The sequence below is a fragment of the Lissotriton helveticus genome, chromosome 11 (genome assembly GCF_964261635.1).
Source record: "Lissotriton helveticus chromosome 11, aLisHel1.1, whole genome shotgun sequence".
Taxonomy (NCBI): domain Eukaryota; kingdom Metazoa; phylum Chordata; class Amphibia; order Caudata; family Salamandridae; genus Lissotriton; species Lissotriton helveticus.
In genome coordinates, this window is record NC_136072.1 from 312,838,869 (window position 1) to 312,863,689 (window position 24,821).

At 46.0% G+C, this 24,821-nt stretch overlaps 1 protein-coding gene across 6 annotated transcripts in view; it reads left to right on the forward strand.

Annotated features, from left to right (window-relative positions):
• The first annotated feature begins 5,345 nt into the window (after window positions 1-5,345).
• The window catches only part of AMMECR1L (AMMECR1 like), an 883,688-nt gene continuing 864,212 nt past the window's right edge, over window positions 5,346-24,821 (forward strand). For 2 of the 6 annotated variants that reach the window (XM_078665610.1, XM_078665613.1), the window contains exon 1: window positions 5,397-5,592. The gene's annotated coding sequence lies outside the window, so the exon portion shown is untranslated. Of the gene's footprint in view, window positions 5,593-12,004; window positions 12,115-24,821 lie in introns of all 6 variants that reach the window. The other 4 variants (XM_078665615.1, XM_078665614.1, XM_078665612.1 and 1 more) reach the window with 4 other exon arrangements.

Here is a 24,821-nt window from a genome sequence, read left to right on the forward strand (position 1 = left end):
AATTTTTCAAATTTGTCCCAAGTAATCCATGTTTAATCCGATGACTTTATAACCTTTGAATGCTCCATATTTTTCACCTTTTATATTATTCACTCCAGAGACAGCGAGTTGATATGATAAGAAATGTTTTAATATGCATTTTCAAATGTCTTATGTTGCAAAAAGCTTAAACATAAACACGTGCGTTCAACATTCCTTCGACCACGCCACAATAAAACCCAATGCATTTCGAACTGTCCATTAGTTCTTAGTCAGGGGTACTGTAATAAATTTAGAAAAGGCCACGTCAAAAAATATATCTAGACACGCTGCAATTTCAAGGACCCATTAAGAAATAGCGCGAAGGGAGGGTTAAATAACAAGCAAGATGGGAGGGCTACAGCTGGTATCGACACCGTTTAGGTTGTTGGCTCACAAGATTGAAGACATGTAGTAGAAGCCACCGACCTCGAGAGCAAGGTAATAAAGACGTAATGTCTAGTGGTATTAATGTAAAAACAGCAAGGGGAGAGTACTACACTGATATTTAATCTTTGATTCTTGTCATGTATAAACGGGAGGATTAAATGTAACAAACGTCTTTTGGGTAACATGGTCTCGTGTCAGACCGATTTTGAGCTTTTCTTGGTTATTTGATTTGATTTTTTGCACGGGAGGGTTAGGTGATGTTTATGTAATTTGAATTAGCATTCTTTGTCATTTGTGAAATTGCAGCGTGTCTAGATATATTTTTTGGCGTGGCCTTTTCTAAATTTATTACAGTACCCCTGACGAAGAACTAATGGACAGTTCGAAATGCATTGGGTTTTATTGTGGCGTGGTCGAAGGAATGTTGAACGCACGTGTTTATGTTTAAGCTTTTTGCAACATAAGACATTTGAAAATGCATATTAAAACATTTCTTATCATATCAACTCGCTGTCTCTGGAGTGAATAATATAAAAGGTGAAAAATATGGAGCATTCAAAGGTTATAAAGTCATCGGATTAAACATGGATTACTTGGGACAAATTTGAAAAATTGGGAGAATTCACGAAGAGTTTCTTCTCACTTTTGCTGTGCATCAGCCAAGGACGCAAACCGCGTTCCCTTTTCTGAATTAACAACAGGATGACAACAACTGACTTGGCCCCAGCCCTACCGGCCTGTGGATCCTGGAACCTGCTCCTTCCTAATCCCGGCGACTCCTGCGGACAGCAACCTTGGGACACCCGGAGGACCTGCCTGTCTTGACCCTCTTAAAGACTGGGACTCCCATCAGCAGAGGCTCTGCTGCAACAACCCACCTGGTGGCAACCAGGAAGCTCCGGACCGGCCCACTCTGCACCCGCCGAGCCCGGGCTGGGCCAACCGAACCAAGACCACGAGGACGTCCCCCCCGGCGACTGGGACCCGAAGTCCAGTGCCCAAAGACCCTCCTTGACAAACCAGCCGACGACTGCCGACTCAGAACCAGGGGCCACCCCAACCTGCCGAGGGTAAGCTTTTCCGACACCCAAAGACACCCCTGCACTCGGCGCCCTACGGCCCACTGTGCCTCTCTTTGGGGTACCTACCTGTGCTCCAAGATCCCAACTTACCTCTCGAAGTGCTGGTCGCCCCTGGAGAGTCTCCGTCCCCGAGCCTGCAGCCTTCATTTCTTTTTTACCTTTCCCATTGGATAACATTGAGCGCCCGGCGGCTCAAGAGCACCCTGCACCCAGCAACCCGAGTGCCGCTGGCTGTGCCACCTTTGTCCTATCCTACTTCCCCCCTTGCCCTGAGCAAGTGACCAGGAGATCAGCTCCCACAGCCGTGTGGCCTGCTAGCCAGCAGCCACCAACCGAAGGCCCCCTTTCCCTCGTTGGATATCATTGGGCCTACCTACCTCTGCACCCGGCCGGCCCTGCGCTGCTGGGGCGGAACCGACTATACTTACCTGACCCTGGGGGACCCCTGAGTCTACACCCGGAACCTGAACTTCACCAGCCAAGTACTCACCTGGAAACCGGTAACTCACTTACCTGCCATTGGATAACATTGACCCATTTTGACTCGAAAATTTTCTAAGTGTGAAGTTTTAAAAACTGCAAATATTCATATATAATCAGCCGAAGCCCGAATTCCGAAGTACTCACCTTCAAGCAGGCGAGAAGCCAGTACTGTACCTTGCAGCCCAGTACTGAACCGCAAAAGTAATCCTTAACGGGTTTACTAGTAATCTGTATTTTCTCCATAGGAACCCATGGTCTGTTTTTCTATGAAATTTCTTCCAAGTGCCTACTTTTGAAACCTTGAAATATTCTTTAAAAATCATACGAAATACCGAAACGCAATTACCTACCTGTTTTAAGTTCAGACCCTAGTGCTGGCCCTAGAAGCCCAGTACTGGATTGCAAAAGTAACGCAATCATACTTTACCTGCAACCTGTATTTTCTCCCATTGAATAACATTGCCAGATTGTCATTGAAAAGTTTCTAAGTGTGAACTTTTAAAACAGCTTTATATTCATGAAAATTCACCACAGTAACTAAAACGTTTTTGCTAACTTGGTTTCAGCTTAGACCCCAGGACTGAATGTAAGATCTAGTCCTGGAACTACTAAAGTAATCTGTACGGTAATCAACTGTACTTTTATGGTAACAATTCATTGAGCTTAATGCTAAAGTGTGTCTAGACTTGAGTTGCCTTCAGCAACTCCTGTATCTATTGTGTTCACCAACTTCGTTGCTTCCTTGCAAAGTAATTACATGAGAGTTCTCTTATCTAGCAAAGTATATTTTTATGCCTGTTGGTTCTAAAAATAAAACAACTATATTTTTGGATATATCAACCATTCACCTGGAGTTCAGTCTTTGAGTGTGTGAAATCCTTTGCTGACTGAGTGTGTACAACAAATGCTTTGCACTGCCCTCTGGTACTGCCTTACTGCTCGACTAAGCTACCACTTTTGAGAGTAAGGTCAGTCCTGACTTTACCCTCTGTTATACCTTTGGGGTTTGTGGACTCTATACACACTGTTCTTCATTATTGTCCAGTATATATAGAGCCACTTTCTCACACCACGTGCTACAGAAAATGGAAAAAATTTGGGAAACGCGCAGCCTATTATATGAACAGGGAAGGAGGTGATGTGATCATATTTCTTGAAGCCCAGATGAGGCATGCCGAAGCATATAGGATGCCTGGTGGGGTAGGGGCGTTATTGGGGCAGTGTGGAGTCTGGAAAGCCATTGTGTAAGGTTTTACAACCATCTGCACGTGAGAGTACAAGGACTGGGCCAGCAGTTTTCTCGCAAGAATGGTTTCACTTTATTCAATACAGAGAGATGGTACCCAACCGTCTTGGTTTTCTTAAGAATACGTTCCTTCAGGGTGAGGTCAGCGTCTAGAGTGAGTCCAATGACTTGGCATGGGTGAATGGTGGGGTTCAAATATATGTGTTTATGTCACTGTGCCAAGTTTGCCTTACTTGTTGTTTTTGACAAATAGTGTGAATTGTGTCTTGGTGGTGTGGAGCTTCAGGTATATTTTGGACATCCAGATCTGGATGAGATGAAGGAAGTTTTCGAAGTGGTACATTTTTGGGGGGAACTGGATGCATAATATATTCCTGACATACAGAGATACAACTACCATATTCTTAAATGTATTTTGAAGTTATTGTATTGACAGTATATGCTATACTCTGGGTGAATGGAATTATACCATTTTATTCAGCAGTATTTTCCACAATATTATGGATTTGTCGCAGTTCCCACATAATCCTTCATCTACTGCATAATCCGCAGATTTTAACAAGAGAATTGTTTGTTAAACAGATCAAACGTTACTAAAAATGCGGCAACACATGATGCTGCGCTGTTGAAGGCCCTTCTCAAAGGTTGATGGATCACCTCTCTGTTGCTTGTTGCTGTATCTTGGGTGTCAGACTAGTAGTACTGAGTGAAACCATTCCCCGGAGAGTATTAACATGTGTAAAACTGACAAGGTAATGAGGTAATACTATATCAAAATGTGCTGCTTTACACTGCATAGTTTACCGTTTCTTGTCGCATAATTTGGTAAAGCTTGCTGCATAATTTGATCCAACACTGCAGCATAATTCCAGTGGCACGTACATAGGAGACTTTGTTAAAAAGAGGCAGAATTGTAACCAAATATGTCAGCATTCCAGTTTTAGGTATGATGCTTCTAACTTTTATAGAAAAAATGCTGTTATTTTACCTTTCTCTTGCTTAAACTTCCTTCACTTTGGGTTAATGAAATTCGTCAGATTTTACCCACATAGCTGCTCTTGCATATGCTTGTGTGCTATCTTTTGACATGCTTTGCTGTCCATTTTATTTTAAACAAAAATACCAATAAACGAAAATGTCTGTATTTTTAGTGAAATAGTTGCAATTTGTGTGTGCAGTTTTACATAATATGAGGGCAATATCTTTGTAATGTTTTCTTTATAAGCACAGGCACATTTAGTGATTTACCCAGAATCACAGGATATTGAGCAGACGGACAATTGAGCAACTTCATTACAACTGGGTGTAAAAACCCCTTGGAGCAGTGTAGTTTTCTGTATTTGACTTTTTCAATAACAAATAATAAAGATTTGCTTATAAAAAAATAATTGGGGAAATACTGTTTGTGTACTGTGTGTGATTCTAAAATAGTCCACAGAAAACTGGAAAAAAATGACACGTGGAAATTGTTTTTGCCACGTTTTACCAAAAGGCATTCCCATCTTTCACTGTTTTGCCAGCACAAGTTCCTCCAGGTACCACCTGGAGGAAATTGTGTACGAGAAAAACCACTGGTTGAAAACACAATTTTCACGCAACCCTTATTTCATATTAGATCAAAAAATGTTTGCACCTGATTTGAAACGTACATTGGCCATCAATAAAAGTGAATGGGGAAAATATATTCCCCCATTTTTTTTCCAAAGTCTCTCATTTTGTTTCCAAAATGTTATGTATAAATCACCCCTCCGCGCGAACGTATAACAATGTACCATTGCATTGCTTATGACAAAATGTTACATTTACTGTTTTTCACCCATTCCCCCGTTCTTGCACATCCCAATCTGTACGTGTCAACACAAGGAAACTCGTGCAGAGATCTAAAACACCGACAAAAATACACTTTCCAATTAACTTCGATTACGGGCATTTTTAAGTGAAGAAAAAAAATAAGGTTACTTTTGCTGAAAAAATTGGAATTCTACAAACTAAATTGGAGCGCTGGTTTTACGTTCCTAAAAATTGTTTTCTGAATCTCTAGATCTTATGCAGCTGCATTGGGTCCACGCACTTCTACCTCGACTTGCAACAGATGAACCACCAATGTACAAGCGTGGCCTCAGTGATTCAAGCGTTTACAGCCCGTTTCTAAAGCACTCCGGGGCGGGCGTCCGGTGGCGCCCGGAAAAGACGTCACCCAAGAACGGAAGGAACGTCACCTGCCTGCGCCGTTATTTTTAGCAACACCCAAGGATCGAAGAGGTACACGAAATAGGAGAATGAATGCTCTTCTTTACCCTATTCAAATGCATTATTCAGCAAGTAACAACTTGAAGGTCTCGCGTTCAGTCCCAGTTTCTGAATTGCTTTGAGGTAAAAGCGTGGTCTGCGAAACAGTTGTTTTCAGAAATGGTGGGCACCCGGTAACACTTGAGGGGGTTTGGAGTATTTTTTTATTCTGACATTCATTGCATCGCGGCTTAACTTATTTCAAATATGGCATTGCATCGCTTCTTACCTATTATTTCAATCAGCAGCAGTCTCGTTTAAATGTGCCCTGATTCTGAAAATGCTTTTGGAGGTGAGCACAATTACGCTTTATTTTACCTAAAACAAGTAAGCTCTTTCATTTTTCTGATGGCTTTCATTGTCTTCCGTCTGCCAGATCCGCCCTTGTTTTTTGTCGTGTTTATACAATGACGCGCCTTGAGGCATGCAGGCAGAAGTACGGTAAATGAATACGGCGAGTTATTTCTTGTTTATTAGGCTTACAGCTGGCTTTGTCCTGGACAAGTCAGCAGACCGGCCCGGGACTACAGTACAGAGAATTCCATAGCATTAAAAAACATAAAAAAACATAGAACGGCTAATCTGTGATTTGTAACCAAGAGTTCACGCGTTTGGGATAATGTTTACATGAATGCATTTAATTTGTTTGTGAGGCACATAACAATGCTTCTACACGAAACGCCATACCCAACAATTAACTAGACATAGTGCACACATCTCTGGGCTACTGTCTTTTTGAATGAACCCTCGCCCGCATATCCCATTGTTCATCAGAACCAGCAATGGTTGTATGTTCTAGGGTTTGTCATAAACATCCACGCCATAACACCATGTACACATTTCCCTTTTCATCACATCTGAACCTTCGCTCATTGAAAATGTATGCGTTCCATTTCCGTGCTCCTAATATTCATCAACAGCTGACTTGTAGTTTCTTTTTATTCTGATGGTTAATGCCTCTTGTATCTTTTACGTTTTGGCCTTTCTGGTCTTTATATCATTGCGCTCCAGTCCCTTCGGGTCAAGTTCTGCTCCATAAAACTGAAAAAAAAATACCGTCATGATCGTCCTACCTGAGACTGCTTAGCCTCTCTGATAGCAAGAGGGTATGTTTTTTAGGTCGAGCCTGTAGGCAGCGCGCAAGCGCTGTTGCTATGGCGACGATCAGTTGTGTTTAAATAAAAAAGTCAGATGGGGCTTTTAGCACGCCCACACTCCCCATTGCGTAATCAGTTTCCTTTGCTGCCTTCCAATTAGGAAGAAGTCGCGATACGTCACTTCTTGTGGCTTATGTGGAGCACTGCTCGACTACAAATTAATTATACTTAATTCGTGTCCCTCCCCTGCAATCGTAGTGATTGAGGTACTACTTTGTTTTTTAAATCTATTACTAGGACACCATTTGTGTTTTTTTTGCCTCTGCTTATGCAATGTAGTGATCGTGTTTTTTTTAAAAACTTTGTGCAGGCTTTTAAAAAATAAACGTTTTCACTTGTGTTTAATCTTTATCTTTAGCAGCAAACTCTTATGTTTTCTTTGGCCGGCGCCGTGTTTTTGCTTCACCCATCTTCCCCCTCGTTCATCCCGCCTTCCCTCTCCCCTACCCCAGTCAGTTTACCTACTGCTAAATTTGAAATGCTTGCAAATTCCTGCAAGAGCTGGGTGCAGCTTCTGTAAATAAAATAGTTATGAAGCTTGGCGGTTTGTTAAATCCAGTTTCTACCCATAAAGTAAAGAACGCCAGCTTCATAATTATAAAGAAATGTGCCGATCGTGTGGCAAAACCCTCCCCCTCTTTCTCTCGGGTCACTCATTGTTTGGAGAACATACCATATCTAACTTATAAGTAAACCACAGATTTGTACCAAAAACGTCACGATAGCAGAGTTTCTAAGGTGAGGACAGGCACTGTATACGTGCAGACAAATTACTCTCTGCAAAAGGCTAGCAAGAAACCCCGGGCTGCGCAACGTGTTTGTTCTCTGTTCAACCAGCAAGCACGCCCTACACAAGAAAACCGTAAAATAGCAACCAATATGAGTGTGCCAGCAAAGTATTTGTAAAAGCATTAAAGAGCACACAGTGACACTAGTACTGCACTTGTTTTCCCTGCTTTGTGCTTTATTTTTTATTGCTTATGCTACTTCCTTGAACAAGCCACCAGTTTGTCTCCGAAGAGCTATCTGACCATACATGTATGCAACTTGCTTGACACACAGTTACAACACTGAAGAATAGTCGTAAAACTGCACTATAAAATAAATTATTACCATGCATATTAACCACCTAGCATATAATAAACTTGACTGTTTACTGGGTCGTGATTTATTGAAACAGGTTCGCTTGTAAATGATATAAAACAAAGTATTCATTTATTTGGGAACATGTGCAAAATAAAGCTTGCTGGACATTTCCTGAAGGCCCTGGAATCTGCTACTGAATTTGCTGTAATGCTTGCAGAGCTAGTTAAATAAGTTATAATCTACTTCTTTCCCTGAGATTAATTGTCTGGTCTTAGGGCAGGTGATATTTACTAACGTTTCATGTCAGACAATTATAATAGCTTCAGTATTCTAGATAAAAAAAATAAGCTGTATCTCCAACACATTGGGTCGGGATCCAAATCTGAGGACAGGAGCTGAAAACATTTTTGTCTGGCCCTATTTTTTGTAAAGTGAAAGCACTGTAATAGTTGTGTGTTTTTTTTTTTTTGCCGTGGTGATGTTTTGCTTTTTTAGGTCGAAGCACGACCTGCATTCAATGCGTAAGCATTGATTGCAGTGTGCTTCGACAACTATTGCTACCCGTTTTTGGGAATGTGGACACGAGAGGGTGCACGAGTGCAGATTTGCTCAGTTTTGACCTCGTGAGCGCGCACGGCGCCGTGCCCCTCTCGTGCATCATTCCCTTGCGCAAACACTCTACACTCACGCATGCGCACATACACACACTGCATACACACACACGCACCCTCCCTTAAACAGACACACACGCGCACACAGACAGACAGACGCACGCACAGACACACTCAAACAGACACACGCGCGTACACCCCACCCCCACTCACCCCTCCTCTCCCTCAACACACTCACCGGTTCTGACGGTGCTCGGCGGCGGTTCTGCCTCTCGGGCGGCGGTAGCGCTTTGCGGGGCTCTCTCACCACATGAGAGCCCCGCCTTCCCCATGCGCCCGGCCGCTCTTCACCCGGTCCCCCATCTCGGGACCGGGACTGAATCCGGAGCCTTCGTGGCTCTCTCTCTGCGATGGGGCGGGACTTCCGGTTGGGGCTGCGATGGGATTCGCCGGCTGCCCAACCGCTTCCGGGTCGTCGCAGGCAGCGCGGCGGCCCGGCGGGGACTTGTTCACATATTTGTAACAGCCTCAGGTCACGTCCTCCAGCAACAAAGTTTGTATACTGAAGAGGCACGTGCGAACTTCACAGCCAATGCATGCCGAAGGCTATGACTCAACCGGGACTGACCTGGTGCACCATCCGCAAAACTGAGTGGCACCTGCCCTCTGCTCGCTGTCTCTTTTCTTTTTTCTGTCTTTTTGTTTTCTGTTTATCTAAATGCGTGATTCCTATTTCGTAAAAGCCAACACACGTGACATGGTTTAGAATAAACGTTCGCGTTCGTTAATAATGTTTGGTGCACTTGCTTGTGGAGCTAGTTAGTGACGTTTGTATGTGCCCAAATGCAAGGAAGGAAATGGGCTCTTTGGACGCTTTTGGAAATGTGAAATACAGCAATAATCACAAACAAATTGGTCCACTCGCCTTCTTCCGTTCGCCCCCACTACTGTTTATAACCCGCCCAGAGCAGGTGGTAAAAAAGGGCTTCAATGTAAACAGAAATAGGAATTCCATGCAGACTTTCACGAGGAAAACGTGAGTCTGCTCTGCTTGGTTATTCCCCATTCTGTGGGATTAGCTCATAATAGCCAGATTATGTTGTGGGATATAGCGTCGGGATGTAAAATTGTTCCGGAACACCAGGCCATTTGCAATCGGACTGAGCAGTACTCTATAATAGCCAGATTATGTTGTGGGATATAGCGTCTGGATGTAAAATTGTTCCGGAACACCAGGCCATTTGCAATCGGACTGAGCAGTACCCTATATGGGCATACCGCTCTACTCAACTAGTAATAACTTACATTGGAAGCTTTTTACTACTATGCTATGTCTGTATTGAACTGGAACTGGATGCACTCATGTGCGCTCTGTGAAGAACATTAGGAGCACCGGCTTCAAAGAACTTGTCCTCTTAAATAGCAGAGGATTCAATGTTGTCCTCTGTCAGGGTTAGACTATTTTGTCATATCACATTTGTCATATGTCATATTTTTTTATTAACTCTGGTTATGGTGCAGGTAAAATAACTGCACGGACATCGGGACATCACCTGTGTGCTTTTCCTTGGACAAAGCTCAACTTGTTCAGAATGTCAGCAATGTTCTACTTGAAACCAGGCTGTTGAATGATTCTTCCATTGTACAAAGATGGGCTTAGAATTATTAAAGAAAAGGGAAATGCAGCTGGCCTTAGAAGTGTGTCCGTCAAGACAAAATGCACAGAGCAGTACACCTGGATCTCTAGTGTCAGGAAACCAAGCAGCTACCATTCAAACAAGCATTTGCAATGCAATAGGTATCGCAGTTACCCAAGTTTAAGCTAATGGCATTGTAAATGACAATGCCTTTTTATTTATGTTTTTAAAAACAAAAATAAAAGGCATTGTTATTTGCAATGTCAATAGCTCAAACTCACATAAATGCGAGACCTATTGCATTGCAAATGCTTGTTTGTATTGCTGTGTTTTTGTATTACATTGTTGCAATACGATGTGTTGTACTGTGGTTATTATCTTGCGTTCTTGTGCTGCATTGTTTCCTATATGTTCTTGTTGTGGTATTTTCTGCTTTTTACTTTATTTCTGTCAACAAATGCTAAACCATTTAAAGACATAAGAAGTACATGCCTTTTAAGCTCCTTTAACAAACCACCATTTACCAGTGTCTTAAGTGGTAAAATAGAACTGGTCGAGCTCTATAACTAGGTAAGATACCAGTCCCCTCCAAACTGTAGCGGAGTCTGCCTTAAAATAATGTGCCTTGTAATCCCTTTATGTGACATATGTCCCTTGTCTTAAATTAGCACTTGCAGTGATAATTTTCTATAATGTTGCCTAGTTTGTTAGTTCCTTGAAAAGAGTGCCTGCATTCTGCAGTGCATTGTAGTGTTTCTTCAGGATTGGTGCTAAACATACAGCTTCTGACGTCAGAAGGCAGCCATTTGCAAACGTCGGGGCTTGTGCCCAAGTGTAAACTTTTAATGCTCAACACCCATGGTTGTATTATATTAATATTGTGCATGGTCCCAGTCTATGCCAAGTAAATTGGGAAAGTCCAGTGAAGGCACCTATTGATGCTTGAACAGTAAGGAGCACATCAGTGAAAGATGGACCACAGCTCCACATCTTTCAAGGAAGTGGGGGAACTGTTCTTACTTTAATAGGGGGGTCAGTTTTCCTTTTCAGATGGGTGCATTGGGTGACTTACACCCATCTTCCTGAAACCAACCCTATCACAAAACGTACATTCGGGGGCACTAACTGTGTGTGACTTTATATGTGGCATGCTCTCAGTAGGCCTCAAGAGCACCTGTGTCTGCATCAGCAATCCAAAGAAGGGAGATAGGGCAAACGTGTTTCCTTATTTGCGTGGGGTCACAATGTGAGGAAAAAGAGGGAACATCCCTTTGAAATTGTACCAATGAAAAATGTGCACTCATTTATTTGCACTATGAGCTGTAGAAAACCTATATGAGATTTTCTGTAATAAGCAAGTATTTCAGCAGCATTACAAGAGGCACAAATGCTCACTGGTCCTTAGGACCACTTCTTTAGCATGATAGTGCCTGATTATTACCAGACACATTTTTAGGCCCAGCCTGGGCAGCGCATGCATAGGTCTGCGAGGCATGCTGTATTCAGGTAGGGACTTGAAACTACACCCTCTCCCCGCCCATATTTTCATTGGCTTGTGTCATTGTCCTTTGTAAATGCTGGCGTCTGATCAAGGAATCGGCTTGTTAGTCCCTCCTTAGTACCGGCTTGTTTTCATTTGTTATCTCACATGAGGACTGGTCCTTTCAGCGTGCCCGGGACAATGGCAACTGCTTCTTTGAAATAAAATAGGTCTCGCATTTACGAGAGATTGAGCTATTGGCATTTTAAATGACAATGCCTTTTATTTATTTATTTTTTTAATTATCAGAACACATTAATAAAAGGCTTTCTCATTTACAGTGCCAATAGCTTAAACTCCTGCAAATGTGAGACCTATTAAATTGCAAATGCTTGTTTTTTTTTTTAGTCTCTAATAGGATGAGGTTTTTTTTTTTTTTTCAGTTTGATCGAGTAGTACTTAGCCCGAAGGGATTAGATCGCTTGTACAAGGGCATTCACAGGGTCGCGTTTGTTTTTCCTTTAGGTAATTTGCCGATAATCACCGGATGTCGAGTAGGCGCAGAGTTTCGACCCTGGTTCCTTTGTTCCAAAGACATTAGCTCTTTTCGTGGTGCTATCAGGTAGTTCCTGCAGGTATGACGCATACTCATCTGTACTTCCAATTTATTAAGTTTAGCCTGCATTTTTGGCGATCCCTGTACATATGGTTTTCATAATGGGGGCAGTCCTGCGGCTTTTTCTAGGGCACGTATATCTACCACGATTGGAGGCTGTCTTCTAGGAGCACACCTGTTTATGACCTCACATAGGCTATGTTGTTTGCAAAGCTATTCTTCAGTCATTGCTCTGTCAGTCTGCTGGGGGCCTCACATTTTTGACATTAAGGAACGACCAGTGATAGACAAGTGGTGGCAATAATAGTGTCCATCATTCCGTTCAGCCGACCTACCACTGGTACCTTTTTATTCTTGGAAGTTTTGAATGGGACATTTATTGGACTGTTTTTCTTAATTACACATTGCGACTGTAATCATGCTCTTTGCCTTGGAGACACTGATTTTCAGTCTTGCTCGTGGTATGGGGCACAGTGGTGTCAATCATACCATCTCGGCTGTTCCTGCAGCCACTGCTCTCCACTTCACAAACTTTACTGCAAAGCTGTTTGGATCTCCACAACTCTGCTATCAAGTATTTCAAATGTCAATGGCTGCCATCATATGTTCAGTAAAAACATATATGTAGATTTCGAAGTGTTTTAAAGCAGTGTTAGAATATTTTGGCCTCCTACATGATTGTTTCTGAACCAAACCTCTTGAGTTTCCCACATCTATGTATGAGCAGCGCAGGCAAGTTATAATTTTTTTTTTTGCATTCTGTGCTTTGTAGTCCTGTTTATCAGATTATAAACTGGGACTATAGGTACAGAATTCTGTGTAAATACAAAGATTTTTTTTTTGTTCTCAGATGTCACAATCACACGCATCCTATAGCAGTTGATGACACTGAAGGATCTATGCTATCGCACAATATGTTCCTTATGAAAGGGAAGAATAATGTTACAGTGAAGTTAGTAATTGGCTTAAGTGAGCTGACCCTTTGGTCACTGTATGTTGGAGTGGGTGGGACAAAAATGTAAATGACACAACAGGCCAGTGGAAGAAGAGGCGTGGCTGAACGTCCTTGCAGTTGAAATCTATTGCATATGTAATTTTATTGAAATCACCAGACATAAAAACACCTGGGCTGGATAACCTATATATCAGAAATAATGCTTGAAACTCATTCTGTCACCTTTTTTCCTCCCTCAAACCTTTATTCTCTCTTCGTCTTATACTTTTTGTCAGTCTTTTACTTTTTTAAATTTTTTATGTTAACAGCAGATTTTATTGATTTTTCCATAGTACCAGAAGGGCCAAGGCCAGCAAGCAACATACATTTGAAAGGCATATTGTAGAAACACTAGGTACTGAAAATTACCCACCCCTGAGGTCTGTGGAACATCAAACCAGAGAACACCCCCCTCGAAGGCGCACCATACATACCATAAAAAACATGATATAGACACATCAAATGAGTTTCCTTATACGTCTGTGTAGCACTAACACATTAAACTGGCAAGTCATTCACCACTAGTCGTTCAATAGGGTCTCTGGTGACTGGCTGCGCTGTTAAGGACAAGTCGATATCCCTGTACTTGACCCACTTAGCCCAAATCTTCCCATGCTTCTGCTGACAGTCCCTTGCCCGAAACACCGTAATCTCTGCTGAAATGCACCGATCCTTGGCCGTTTTTCAATTAGCTATGCAGGGCGGCGACCTAGCCTTCTATTGCTGCACAATGTCTTGCTTAGCCAATGTGAGGCACAAGAACAGAAGGTGTCTTTTATTTCTGTCCCCCCCCCCCCCCAATATGTCTTCTGTGCTGTGTAAGAGCGTCAGTCTAGGGTCCCCTAAAACGTTCCATGCCAGTACTCTCCCCATGCAAGACAAAACGCCCGATCAGAAGAGCTGCAAAGCCCCGCAGCTCCACACCGTATGAAGGAATGACTCACTCATTTTTGGCTCCATCAGACCCTGGAAAAAAGAACCAGAGACCATGACTCTGTTCTCCAGATCCAACATATCCAACAAGCCATATACAACAGAAGCAGGATGACACATGGCATGCATCTTAATCAAAGGGTATCGCGTCCTAATCGCCATCCCGAAAATCCCGCCGCCGGAAAGAAGGAGCCTTGCCGAATATCTTCGGACAGGGAGATCTTTTAATCATTTTTTCGCCACAAAATCCTTAAACCTTTATTATCTCAAAAACTTCAAATATCGTAAACATTTGAAAACCGGACCCCTCAATTTTAGATAGGGTGTTGTCCGGCAACTATATCGGTACGCAAGGAAAATACACTGCGTCTGCATTGTGATATCAACACTCTTGAGAATATATGCGCTGCACTTCTTTCTTAAAAGACCATTAGATAATCCAAGATACAAGACCTTTATACAAAAAAGGAACTAGTGGACTACGGAAGGTTACGTCAGTCCAATCTACATAATTGACCACTTTCTATCGAAATGGTTCCGGTTGGCGGGAAATAAAACCATAGAAGCCCCTTTCTATCAGCTCAAGTGATATTTATTCATCAGAAATAAGAAATAAACACTACACTACAGTGACTGCAAGTTTATCGCTACTTAAATCACGTGGCTGCTCCAGAAGAAGGCGCTGGCCGCCGAAACGCGCGTAGAGATTCATTGTGCCACTTATTTTGTAAATTCTTTATGTATATGTAGGATTCTGTTATATATTTTTATTGGTGATTACACCGCACATGATTTTAATTCTGCTAATCCTGTTATTTTTGTTGTATATGAAATGCAAATTTGTGAATTATGTCTGAAGGTTTTAATTTTTAAACATTAATAAAAATTACCCTACTTTTTAGTAAATTTTCAGTCTAGTGTTCCTTTACATTATTATATTATTATATGTGTTCACTTAAATCATAAGCTGCCTAGGTTGTTTTCTGTCAAATGCATCTTAAACAAAACAAAGTAAAAAATACTTATACCATACGAGGCCTCACTCACCTAGAAGAAGGCGAAATTATGAAATACCATCCTGGGCGGAATCAGGAGTTCGATAGAGCCCTGGGTGGGAATAATCCTCGTATCTACGTCCTTAATAGAATTGAAACTTTCCGTCATGGTTACTAAGAAATTTTTCATTCTATGTCAGGACCGGAGGCGAGAATTATGCTAGTTCAAAGCTTATCCACCACCAGCGAGGCCATGTCCACAACTGGTTTATAATAGAATCTCTTAAACATAGAGTCCGATGACCAGTCAGCTGCGTTCAGGATATCCTCCCACCTGACACCCAGGGAGAAGGCTTTTGACGCCATGGCTCCTCGCACAGAATGGGCCCTAAACTGCGAGACATCTATGCCCGCATCTTGCATCACCCATCTGATCCAACGTGCTACCGTTGGTGGTGCAACTGCTTTGAAGGGCTTGCGCAATGAAATCAGCAATTGACGTTCGCCCGGTGGGCGAGTCTCCTCAGTCATATTCTCATATTCTTTAAGACATCTGACTACACAAAGCTTGGGGGAGTGATCGAAAGATGGATATGAAATTATTCTAGAATCCGACTTCGTCCTCCTGACGATTTGAAAAGTAACCCCGTGAGGAGTGTACACTCTACCCGAAATGTCCAGGGCTCAAACCTCTGAGACCCTGCGACATGAAACCAGGCATAAAAGCATCGCCAACTTCGCTGACAACTCCTTCCACGACAAATACGTATTGGCCTGCCAGGACTGAAACACACAAAGGATTTTGTTAACGTCCCATAGAGCCGAGTACCGAGGCTCTAGCGGGAGCGTCAAACGAACACCCCTCAGCAACTTGCAAACCAAAGGGTGCTCCCCCACCGGGTGGCCCTGAACCGGCATATGTCCAGCCGAAATCGCTGAATGATAAGAGTTAATTGTTCTGTAAGCTAGACCCTGAGACGCTAGGGATGCCAAGAAATTGAGAATCGCTACCACTTCGCACTCCATGGGATCTTGGTTGTTCCGAACACACCAACCAATCCATCGAGCCCAGGCAGAATTGTACCTCTTGTTGGTACTGTTTGCCCATGCCACCCCCAATAGCTTCTGAGCGTCCTGCGATAATCCTCCGACTCTGCAGTGATGCCTGAAATCCGCCATGCCGCGAGTGGCATCCTTCCTTGCTGGAGAAGGTGGTGAGGGAGACCTTGGGGATCCCTCAGAAGAAAAGGATCTCGGGGTAGTAGGATTGGAGAATCCCAAGACAGTGCCAGAAGAACTGGAAACCACACTTGAGACCTCCAATACGGAGTAATCATCACCACCCTCGCTCTCTGCCTGCGAACCTGAGTCGTGAGTCGCATGGTCATCGCAAACGGGGGAAAGGCTAACCCGCGTCCGCGGCCCAGTCCTGTTGGAAAGCATCTGTGGCCGTCGCTAGAGGGTCCAGCTTCCAACTGTAATATTTTGGTAGTTGGTGGTCCAACCTGGACGCAAACGGGTCCACCGAAAACAGACACCACGTGTTGTTGAGGTGCTGAAAGACCTCCGATTGTAGCTGCCACAGGCCCATGTCCGTCCAACTCCTGGAGCACCTGTCCGCCACTACATTGGCGACTCCCGGAAGGTACTCCGCCGACACCGAGATATTGTGTCACAGACAAAAGGTCCACAGATCCTTGGACTTCGTCCCCCACAGGTGGTTGATGTAACGCACCGCCGAGACATTGTCCATCTTCAACAGTACGTTGCACGAGACCGTGTCCTTGGTCCAACAGCGAATGGCGAAAGAGCTGGCCATCAATTCCAGGCAGTTGATATGGAACTGGCCTTCCGCGGCGGACCATTTTCCTCTTGTAGATGAGTCCCCGCACCGAGCCCCCCAGCCCAGCTTGCTGGCGTCTGACTCTATGACCAAATCGGGTTCGCAGCCAAAAATGGCTCTGCTATTCCAAGCCTCCATATGGTCGAGCCACCATTTCATTTCCCGGCGCACCTCCTCCGTGAGCGGAACATGGTCAGAGTATTGGAGTCCTCTGTGGAGATGTGATGCCTTGATGCGCTGAAAAAAGCCCTGTAATGGAACGGGACTGGGAAAATCGCTTGAATGGACAAAGACAAGAGGCCCACCACTCTCGCTACCTGACGAAGCGAAGTGGATGGGCGGACCAGAGTTCGCCGGAAGTCCCTGTGTATCCTGACGATTTTCCTGGGGGAAAGGCTCAGGGTCCGAGCCAACAAATTGATGGTAAACCCTAGGAAGGTCACCTGTCTTGAAGGAACCAGAAGGGATTTTGTGTCGCTGATGACAAACCCTAGATTCTGCAACAACTTTGTAGTTTCCAGGAGATGAGCGGACAACCGCTCTGGGCATTGTTCCAACAACAAGATATAGTCCAAATAGACAATGAGGTGCAGGGCCCTCCCTCGTAGAGTTTCCACTACCGGCTTGAGGACCTTCGTGAAGCTCCACGGTGCTGATGAGAGGCCGAAGGGAAGGTCCGCAAACTCGTAGACCTGATCTCTCCGCATAAACTGCAGAAAGCATCTGTGTGTGGGGGGGGGACGGGGGGGAACAGGTACCGTCAGGTACGTGTCCTTCAGATCTAACGGGACCATCCAGTCCCTGGGCTTAAAAAGATCGCGCAGCAGATTGATTCCTTTCATCTTGAAATGGTGGTAAACCAATCATTGGTTGAACTCCTTGAGATTTATAATAGGACGTTGACCGCCATCCGTCTTGTCTACCACGAAAATGTTGCTGAGAAAACCCCGTGGGTGTAAGGGGGCAGGGACAACCACTCCTTTCCGCAAGAGATCCGCCACCTCCTTGTCTACGAATGCGGCTGTTTCTCGTGTGAAAACTAGCAGACGGGGTCGAATGTTCTGTACAGGGGTGCCGTAAAATTCCATCTGAAAACCCCTTACAGTCTGTAACACCCAGGCATCTGAGGTAATGGTTTTCCAATTGCTTTCGAAAAGAGCCAACCTGCCCCTCACTCCGAGTTGTGAAAGAGGAAAAGCACTCATCTGAACCGGCCCCCTGCTGGCCTCTGCCACCTCTACCTCTGGAGCCACGTCTGGACTGAAGGAACTCTTTCCACCCTGGATCTGCGGGTTTCTTCCCACCTCTCTGCGGGCCTTGCGTGTAGAACTTGCCGGCCGAGCAGCCCCTGCCGCGACCGGCACTGACAAACATGCAGGCAGAACACCTTCTTTACTGACGTCTGCTCTATGTCTAGTGATGTGAATGTAGAGACGAACTTCGTCAATTCCTGTATGAAAGGGTCCCCGAACAAGCCACCGTCCGCGACCGTGCCTGCCTCCGATGAGGCCAAATCTCCCAGCTTGGGGTCCACTTTGAGCAGGAAGGAACGGCGCCTCTCTGTAGAGAGGGCGTAATTGGCATTTCCTAAGAAAACGATCACCCTTTGAGCCCAATTAGAGATGTGTTCTGGGGACCAGGCAGATCCCGAAGCCTTGGCCTCCTCGGCTAATTCACGAATCTTCATCAAGGGACCATTAAAGTCCAGGAGCTTGTCTTGGCAATTTTTTCAGTATCTGTCGATACCCTTCTTAGGGTCGCTCATGTACTTCTGGAGGAAAGTCGCCATCTTCTGGTCGACCTCTGGAGTAGTGGCCACCTTGCCCGGTAAGGCTGGTCGGGGTCACTCAGCCCTAAGGCAGGCCCAAACCTCCTTCTCTAGAGGCTTGCGTAGCCGACTTGCCACAAACGCCGTCACTTTTGGAGAGGGAAGCCAAGCAGATGACCGGGGATGCACCAGGTCTTCCAGGGCCAACATGTCCGTAGGCCCTTCAGGTTGCGTCGAAGGCTCTGATGAGGGAATGCTGGGGTACCAGGAGGTGGACGGACCTACCTCGTCCGTGGACTCCCCGTCTGAATCCTCGTCACCATCCCCAGCAAACTGCGGCTCCTCTGGGATTTCCGGGGTCAAATCCTGGTCCAAACACTGAGTCTTGGCCAGAAACGCCATTTTCAGGTGCTCAATCTCTCCTTAATCTGACACCTTATCAAGCTTTCGCTTCTCATCACGTTTGGACTGCTCCGCCTGGATAGCATACGCATATTTCATGATGCGGCGTTCAAAGGGCCCCATTGCTGCCTCCACGGCCTTATGAATAGACGAGTCCACCGCATCGCAAAACTCTTCATCCAAAGGGATGACCTGGAGGGTCTCCTTCTCCGAATATTCAGACTCCATTTCCCGCCAAGTATTATTTGCAAGGAAAAAAACACCAAAAGCCCTTAAAGCAGGGTCAAGAAGGTAGTAGTTTCAGAGCGCGAAGCGCTAACTTTTGTGCCGCCCGGCGTCTGGTCAAAACACGGGGCGACTCACTCTCCACTCACCAAGTGTCCAAAGTCTGGGCCAGCCCCTCCCCACAGCAAGCGAGCTGCAAGATCTGTTATGCTCGCAGAAAATAAATTGCCTCACGACAATGGTCCGACCACCAGGGGTGTCCGCGTGGAGTAATGCCAATTTTCAACCTGCACGCAGGTATAATGGTCCCAGACTCTCCGCCTCCTCTTGCCGATGCGACACACTCTCGGCGCGCTCAAACTCGCTGGTCCCCGCCGAAGGAAGCGAAACAGACCAGCGAGACGACAGACGCGCCCCCAGCGAGATGACAGGCAACTAAACAAAACCAAAGCCAAGTGAAAGAAAAAAGGTACACCAGGGCCCGACAGCCGCACTGGAACAAAGAGGAAGCTGCTGCGAGTCGGCTGATGGACCCGCAGCGGATCACCCCCCTCACCGCGCTCACTGAAACCGAGTAACAACGCGTGAGCAGCGGAATAGCAAAAGAACAAATACAATCAGAACAGTGCAACTCCTATGAAGCATGAAATGCACACAATAACTACATTTTAGAAAACCACCAGAAGAAACCCATTCTAGGTACAAATAATCCCAAAACATAAAGCATGAGAGAAAAACGACTTAACTGTGTAGCAGCAGGAAAGAAAGAGGAGATGTCCCAGGAAGCACACGCCTTTGGGGATGACAGGGCATGCTGATTGGTAGACACTATGGACTACCTAGAGCACCTTGGGAGTGCTAGTTTTTTTGTTATTCGTTTGAGTTGAATACTGCTGGCTGTAGGAATAAAGGAAGTTACAGCATAATCCTCGCCTCCGGTCCTGACATAGAATTACCTGCGTGTGGGTCATGCCTGGTCCTCAAAATGTGAAGTGACAAACTATATTGTAGCGATGAAGCATGGAATTGTGTGCATGGTGCGTAAAACATAGAACTAACAACAAACGGCCCCACATGACCCACTCCCCTCACCCCCATACCTCCAAGAACACACGATGACCCAAGCGGTTCCCCCAATGGATCCCCATCACCTAACATTACCCAAAACGTTCAGGGCGTACAATGTCCGACACCTTCCAGGGCCGGTGATGAAGACCCTCAACCCTCAGAATCTGGAACGACCCAACAGGGAGCCAGTGACATCGTCCATCCGTTGAAGAACAGGATAAGAGTATGTCCATATGCTGAGGCACCTCAGTCCGCGGTGCCCGCTATGCCCTGGGCTTGTCAATTGGAGCGGGATCTATGGTGCCTTGCAGCCGTGACTCTATCCTGCCGATTGCTCAGGTGTGAGCCCTGTGAGGAGTCAGAGTCCATATGGAGCGGCGAGTGAGACTTGAAGTTACGTTTCTCATCCGTCCACGCAAAGACCTCCTCTGGGGTGTCAAAGAAGAATGTCTTGGCATTGTAGATCACTTTCATCTGGACAGGAAACAACCGCACGTATGATAAGTTCAAATCTCGGAGCCGTCGCTTGGCCGCCACGAAGGACTGGCGCTGCTGCTGGACCAGCCTGGTATAGTCAGGGAAGACCATGGTGGGATGAGACTCCAAAGTCATTTTGTCTTTATGGAGCCGGGCATTCCGAAGGATGGCATCTCGATCGGCATAGTTGAGGAGTCGGGCGATCACCAGCCTCGGGCGCTCCCTAGGCTGCAGCCTCTTGGTCAGAGCGCGGTCGTCCCTCTCGATCACAAACCATGGAGACATGGCCTCGGGTGGCAGCAGCGCCAGAAGCCAACCCTAAAGGTAGTCATCCATCGACCCCCCCCCCCCCCCCCCTCCTCCCAGCCCTCCTGCAAACCCACCATGCGGATATTGTCACAGCGGGCCCTACCCTCTCCGTCTTCAACCGGCAACGCCAGCTCCCGTGAGACCATGGCGAGCTTGTCCACTTTCTTTTGAAGGGTGGATACAGTGTCTTCTACCGTGGAGACCCTTGTCTCCGCTTCAGTGATTTGGTCCATCGCCTTCCGAAGATTCTGGGGAGAGACGACACCTCAGAGCCAATGGCCCCGATCTGGGCCTCGAGAGCGGTTTGTGACTGGTTGATCGCCTCCAGCAGCGGCGCTGTGTCGGAGGACAGGCCCACAGCAACCTCCCTCCCAGCGGGGGTGGTGGTGTGGTCCATGGTGTTCTGTTTGGGGGCCACTGCACCATGCTTGTCCTTGCCCTTGGCAACTGGAGGAGCAGACCGAGGGGGCCTGCACCGGGTCGGCCTCCAATGAGGGTAAAGATGAAGGGGGAGGCTGCTGGAGGATGTCGGCAGTTATTAGTTGGGAGAGTCACTCAACCCCGGGTCCACCTGGGAAGGCGGGTGCGGGGGCAGCAACAGGGGCGCCACACAGCAGAGACCAGTCGCAGGTCGGCCCACTCACCGGCAAGGCTCCAAAGCCACAGGTGGCATAAACACCCCAGCAGAGAGACGGTCGCCTCCGCAAAGTCAACCCAGGCCGGGCACAGATAGTTCCTGCCACAGATCCAGGCCTCCTGGCGTACCCCCACGTGGTCCCACCCGCAGTAGTGGGATCCGCAGCCCCAGGGCAGGATGATCGGTCCCAGGTGACGTTCAGGGCAGTCCAGGCTATGCAGGCGGCCACAGAGCCCCGGGCCCATCTGGAGCCCCACCAGGCCCAGAGCGTCCTCACCGTAGGCACTGATGCTCAGAAAGGCAGGGGGATGGGCCACCGCGATGCCGCAGCGGCATTGCAGTCCGTCAGCCTGGTCCGCGCACACAGCGGCTCCACAGGGTCCGGTCAGCGTCACACACCTACCAGGGGCAGCACAAGGCAGGGCAGCCGCAGCAGCAGAAGTCTCTAAAGCACAAGTGGCTGTAGCAAATGGCAGCCGTGGCTTGGCCCACCCGGTGCGAGGCCGCTGCCGATCGAGCGCAGGTCTGGGCTTTCCCGGCCCTGCACTGCCGCCACCAAACTCCGCCACAAGGGTCCCGGTGTGCTTTGTGGTGAGTGACCCGCGGTAGCAGCAGCTGGGGTCAGGATGAAGCAGGATAATTGCCCTGAGAAGTGGCGAACTTGCGCCGCTCTAAGGAGACGCGTCCGCCATGTTCGGCTCCAAAGCCACGCCTCCTTTTTGTCAGTCTTTTCTCGCAATTTCTTTTGTTTCACCATCTATTCATCACAATTTTATTATTCCTACCATGTTTCACAATCTTCCTTTCTATTTTTTTTATTTAATCTACTTAATGAAGCTCCCTTTGAGGTCAAAGCCTAGCTCACAGCTGCTAAAGGCATTTTGGGGGGGATTAAGAAAACTGACCTAGGAATGCATTCGCTCGTTGCTAACCATGGGGTTTGTAACATACATTTTCTAGCTTTATATTTCATAGCTTTATTTACTTTAGGCTGTCCAGCTTGAGTTCGCCCCTCCTGTTGCCCAAATCTTGTTTACTGTATTCTTCCACAGATTTGCTTTCTATAAAAGGGCCTTGAAATCTTGTTCTCTTATTACCACACTTGCTGTGTATTTAAAGACTGAGGTCAAATGTCAGGGTTTCTTTTCCAAGGAGCTTGGTGTTTATATTTCATTTTCTGACTTCAAAGTAAGAGTTTGTGACAGTACTGCTGAGTTCCCATGTATGAGGAGAGCATGTTGGATGGGTGCTTTTTTGTTGTTTTTTTTGATAGCACAAAAAAAACCTGTGCTGATTTATCAGAATTGGTACACATGAAGCACATTTTTTTAAAATTCTGAAGTGTGGCAGAACCAAATATTTGAATACGATCAAAACACACCAAGACAGTAGTTGCTAACATTTGTACACATTATCGGTTGTATGCAGTAAAACTGTATTTCGGTGCAAAAGTAATGGGAATTGCAATTGAAAGTGTGTTGTCTTTAATGGCAGTGGGCTACCACACTATGCATACCCCACACTACCCCACACCACTCTATGCACCTCCCCTAAAAGACACTGCAACATGCCACTCGACTCACCCCTCTGCACTCCACCCCACTGAACCATTGTGAACTGAAACTCCCTACTCCATTCCAGTTCACAACAATATACCCCACTACAGTCTACTCCACTCTCCCCTACTTCACTCCAACTAACCCAATCTACTTATCTCTGCTCCAGTCTTCTCCAATCCAACCCTCTCTCCCATCTACCCCACTCAAATCCAACCCAATCCAGTTTTCCTCACTGTATTCCAATTTTCCACTCTTCTCTCCACTGCAATTTATCCAACTTCTTTCTACTGCAATGTAGCTCTCTCCATACCAATCTACTCCACAATAATCAACCTCACTCCAATCTACCACACTTTACCAGACTTCATTCCCATCTACCTCACTCCACTCAAATCTACCCAATCCACTCCAGTCTTCCCTACTCCAATCTAAACTTTTCTACTCCAATCTAGTGTACCCCACTTCACCTCACCCCAATCTACTATACCCCACTCCACCCTAATCTACTCCAATCTATCCCATGCCAATTCTACTCAATCTATCCAACTCCTCCCCCCCCACTCTGCACCAATCTACCCAACTCCAGTCTTTCCCAATGTATCCCACTCCACTTTACTTGATCTACTCCAATCTACCCACTCCTCTCCAATCTACCCCACAACCATCATTCTGTCCAACTGCGCTCTACCACTCCACTTTACCCAAATCTAACCCAGTCCAATCCACCCCATTCCAATCTACCCCAATTTGCTCCTCCCCAAGCTACCCCACTCCAATCTACAGCAATCGTCAACCCCATTTCACCCCACTCAATTTCAATAAACCCTACTCTAATATACCTCAGGCCACCCTAATCTACTCTATGCCTCTCTTCCCCATTCCAATATATCCAATTCTACCCTACTCCAATAACTTTAGCCATGCTGAACAGCAGTCACACTGGTGAACAACATGGCTAAAAACATTGCTAAAGCCAATAGTTCTTATTTTTTTTTTTTTTTTTTTTTAAACCTTTATTTTGGATATTTTTCAGGTACATTACATCGTGAGAGAAGGCATCGAATCGTACACAGTTCACAATCCACAGGGCATACATATGTCAGTTGACCCGCATATTAGAACGTTACAAATAAAACCATCAGAAGAACAGCAATTAGCACTACAGCATATGCAATATGTGCGCATACTATAGTCCAGCTTCTCATATCGACATCGCAGTGTCACAATGTCTATTCGGCATCAGTGAACAGACCCGATGGCTGATGCCTGTCACACTCTCCCCCCCGGTCCCACCCCCCAATATACCAGGGATAACATCCCTCGCTTCTGCAGTAGGCAGCACCATTCGCCTAGTAAAAGGGCATTACGGCGGTACATGCATCCAATAATACTCACTGGGTCAGCCCCTACTTATACATCTGCACACTAGGGGAAAACCCAAAAAAGGCCCCTCCATAAAACTTCAAGTGGTCGCAAAAGCCAATAGTTCTTGCATTGGAGAGACCTGTTGGCTTTG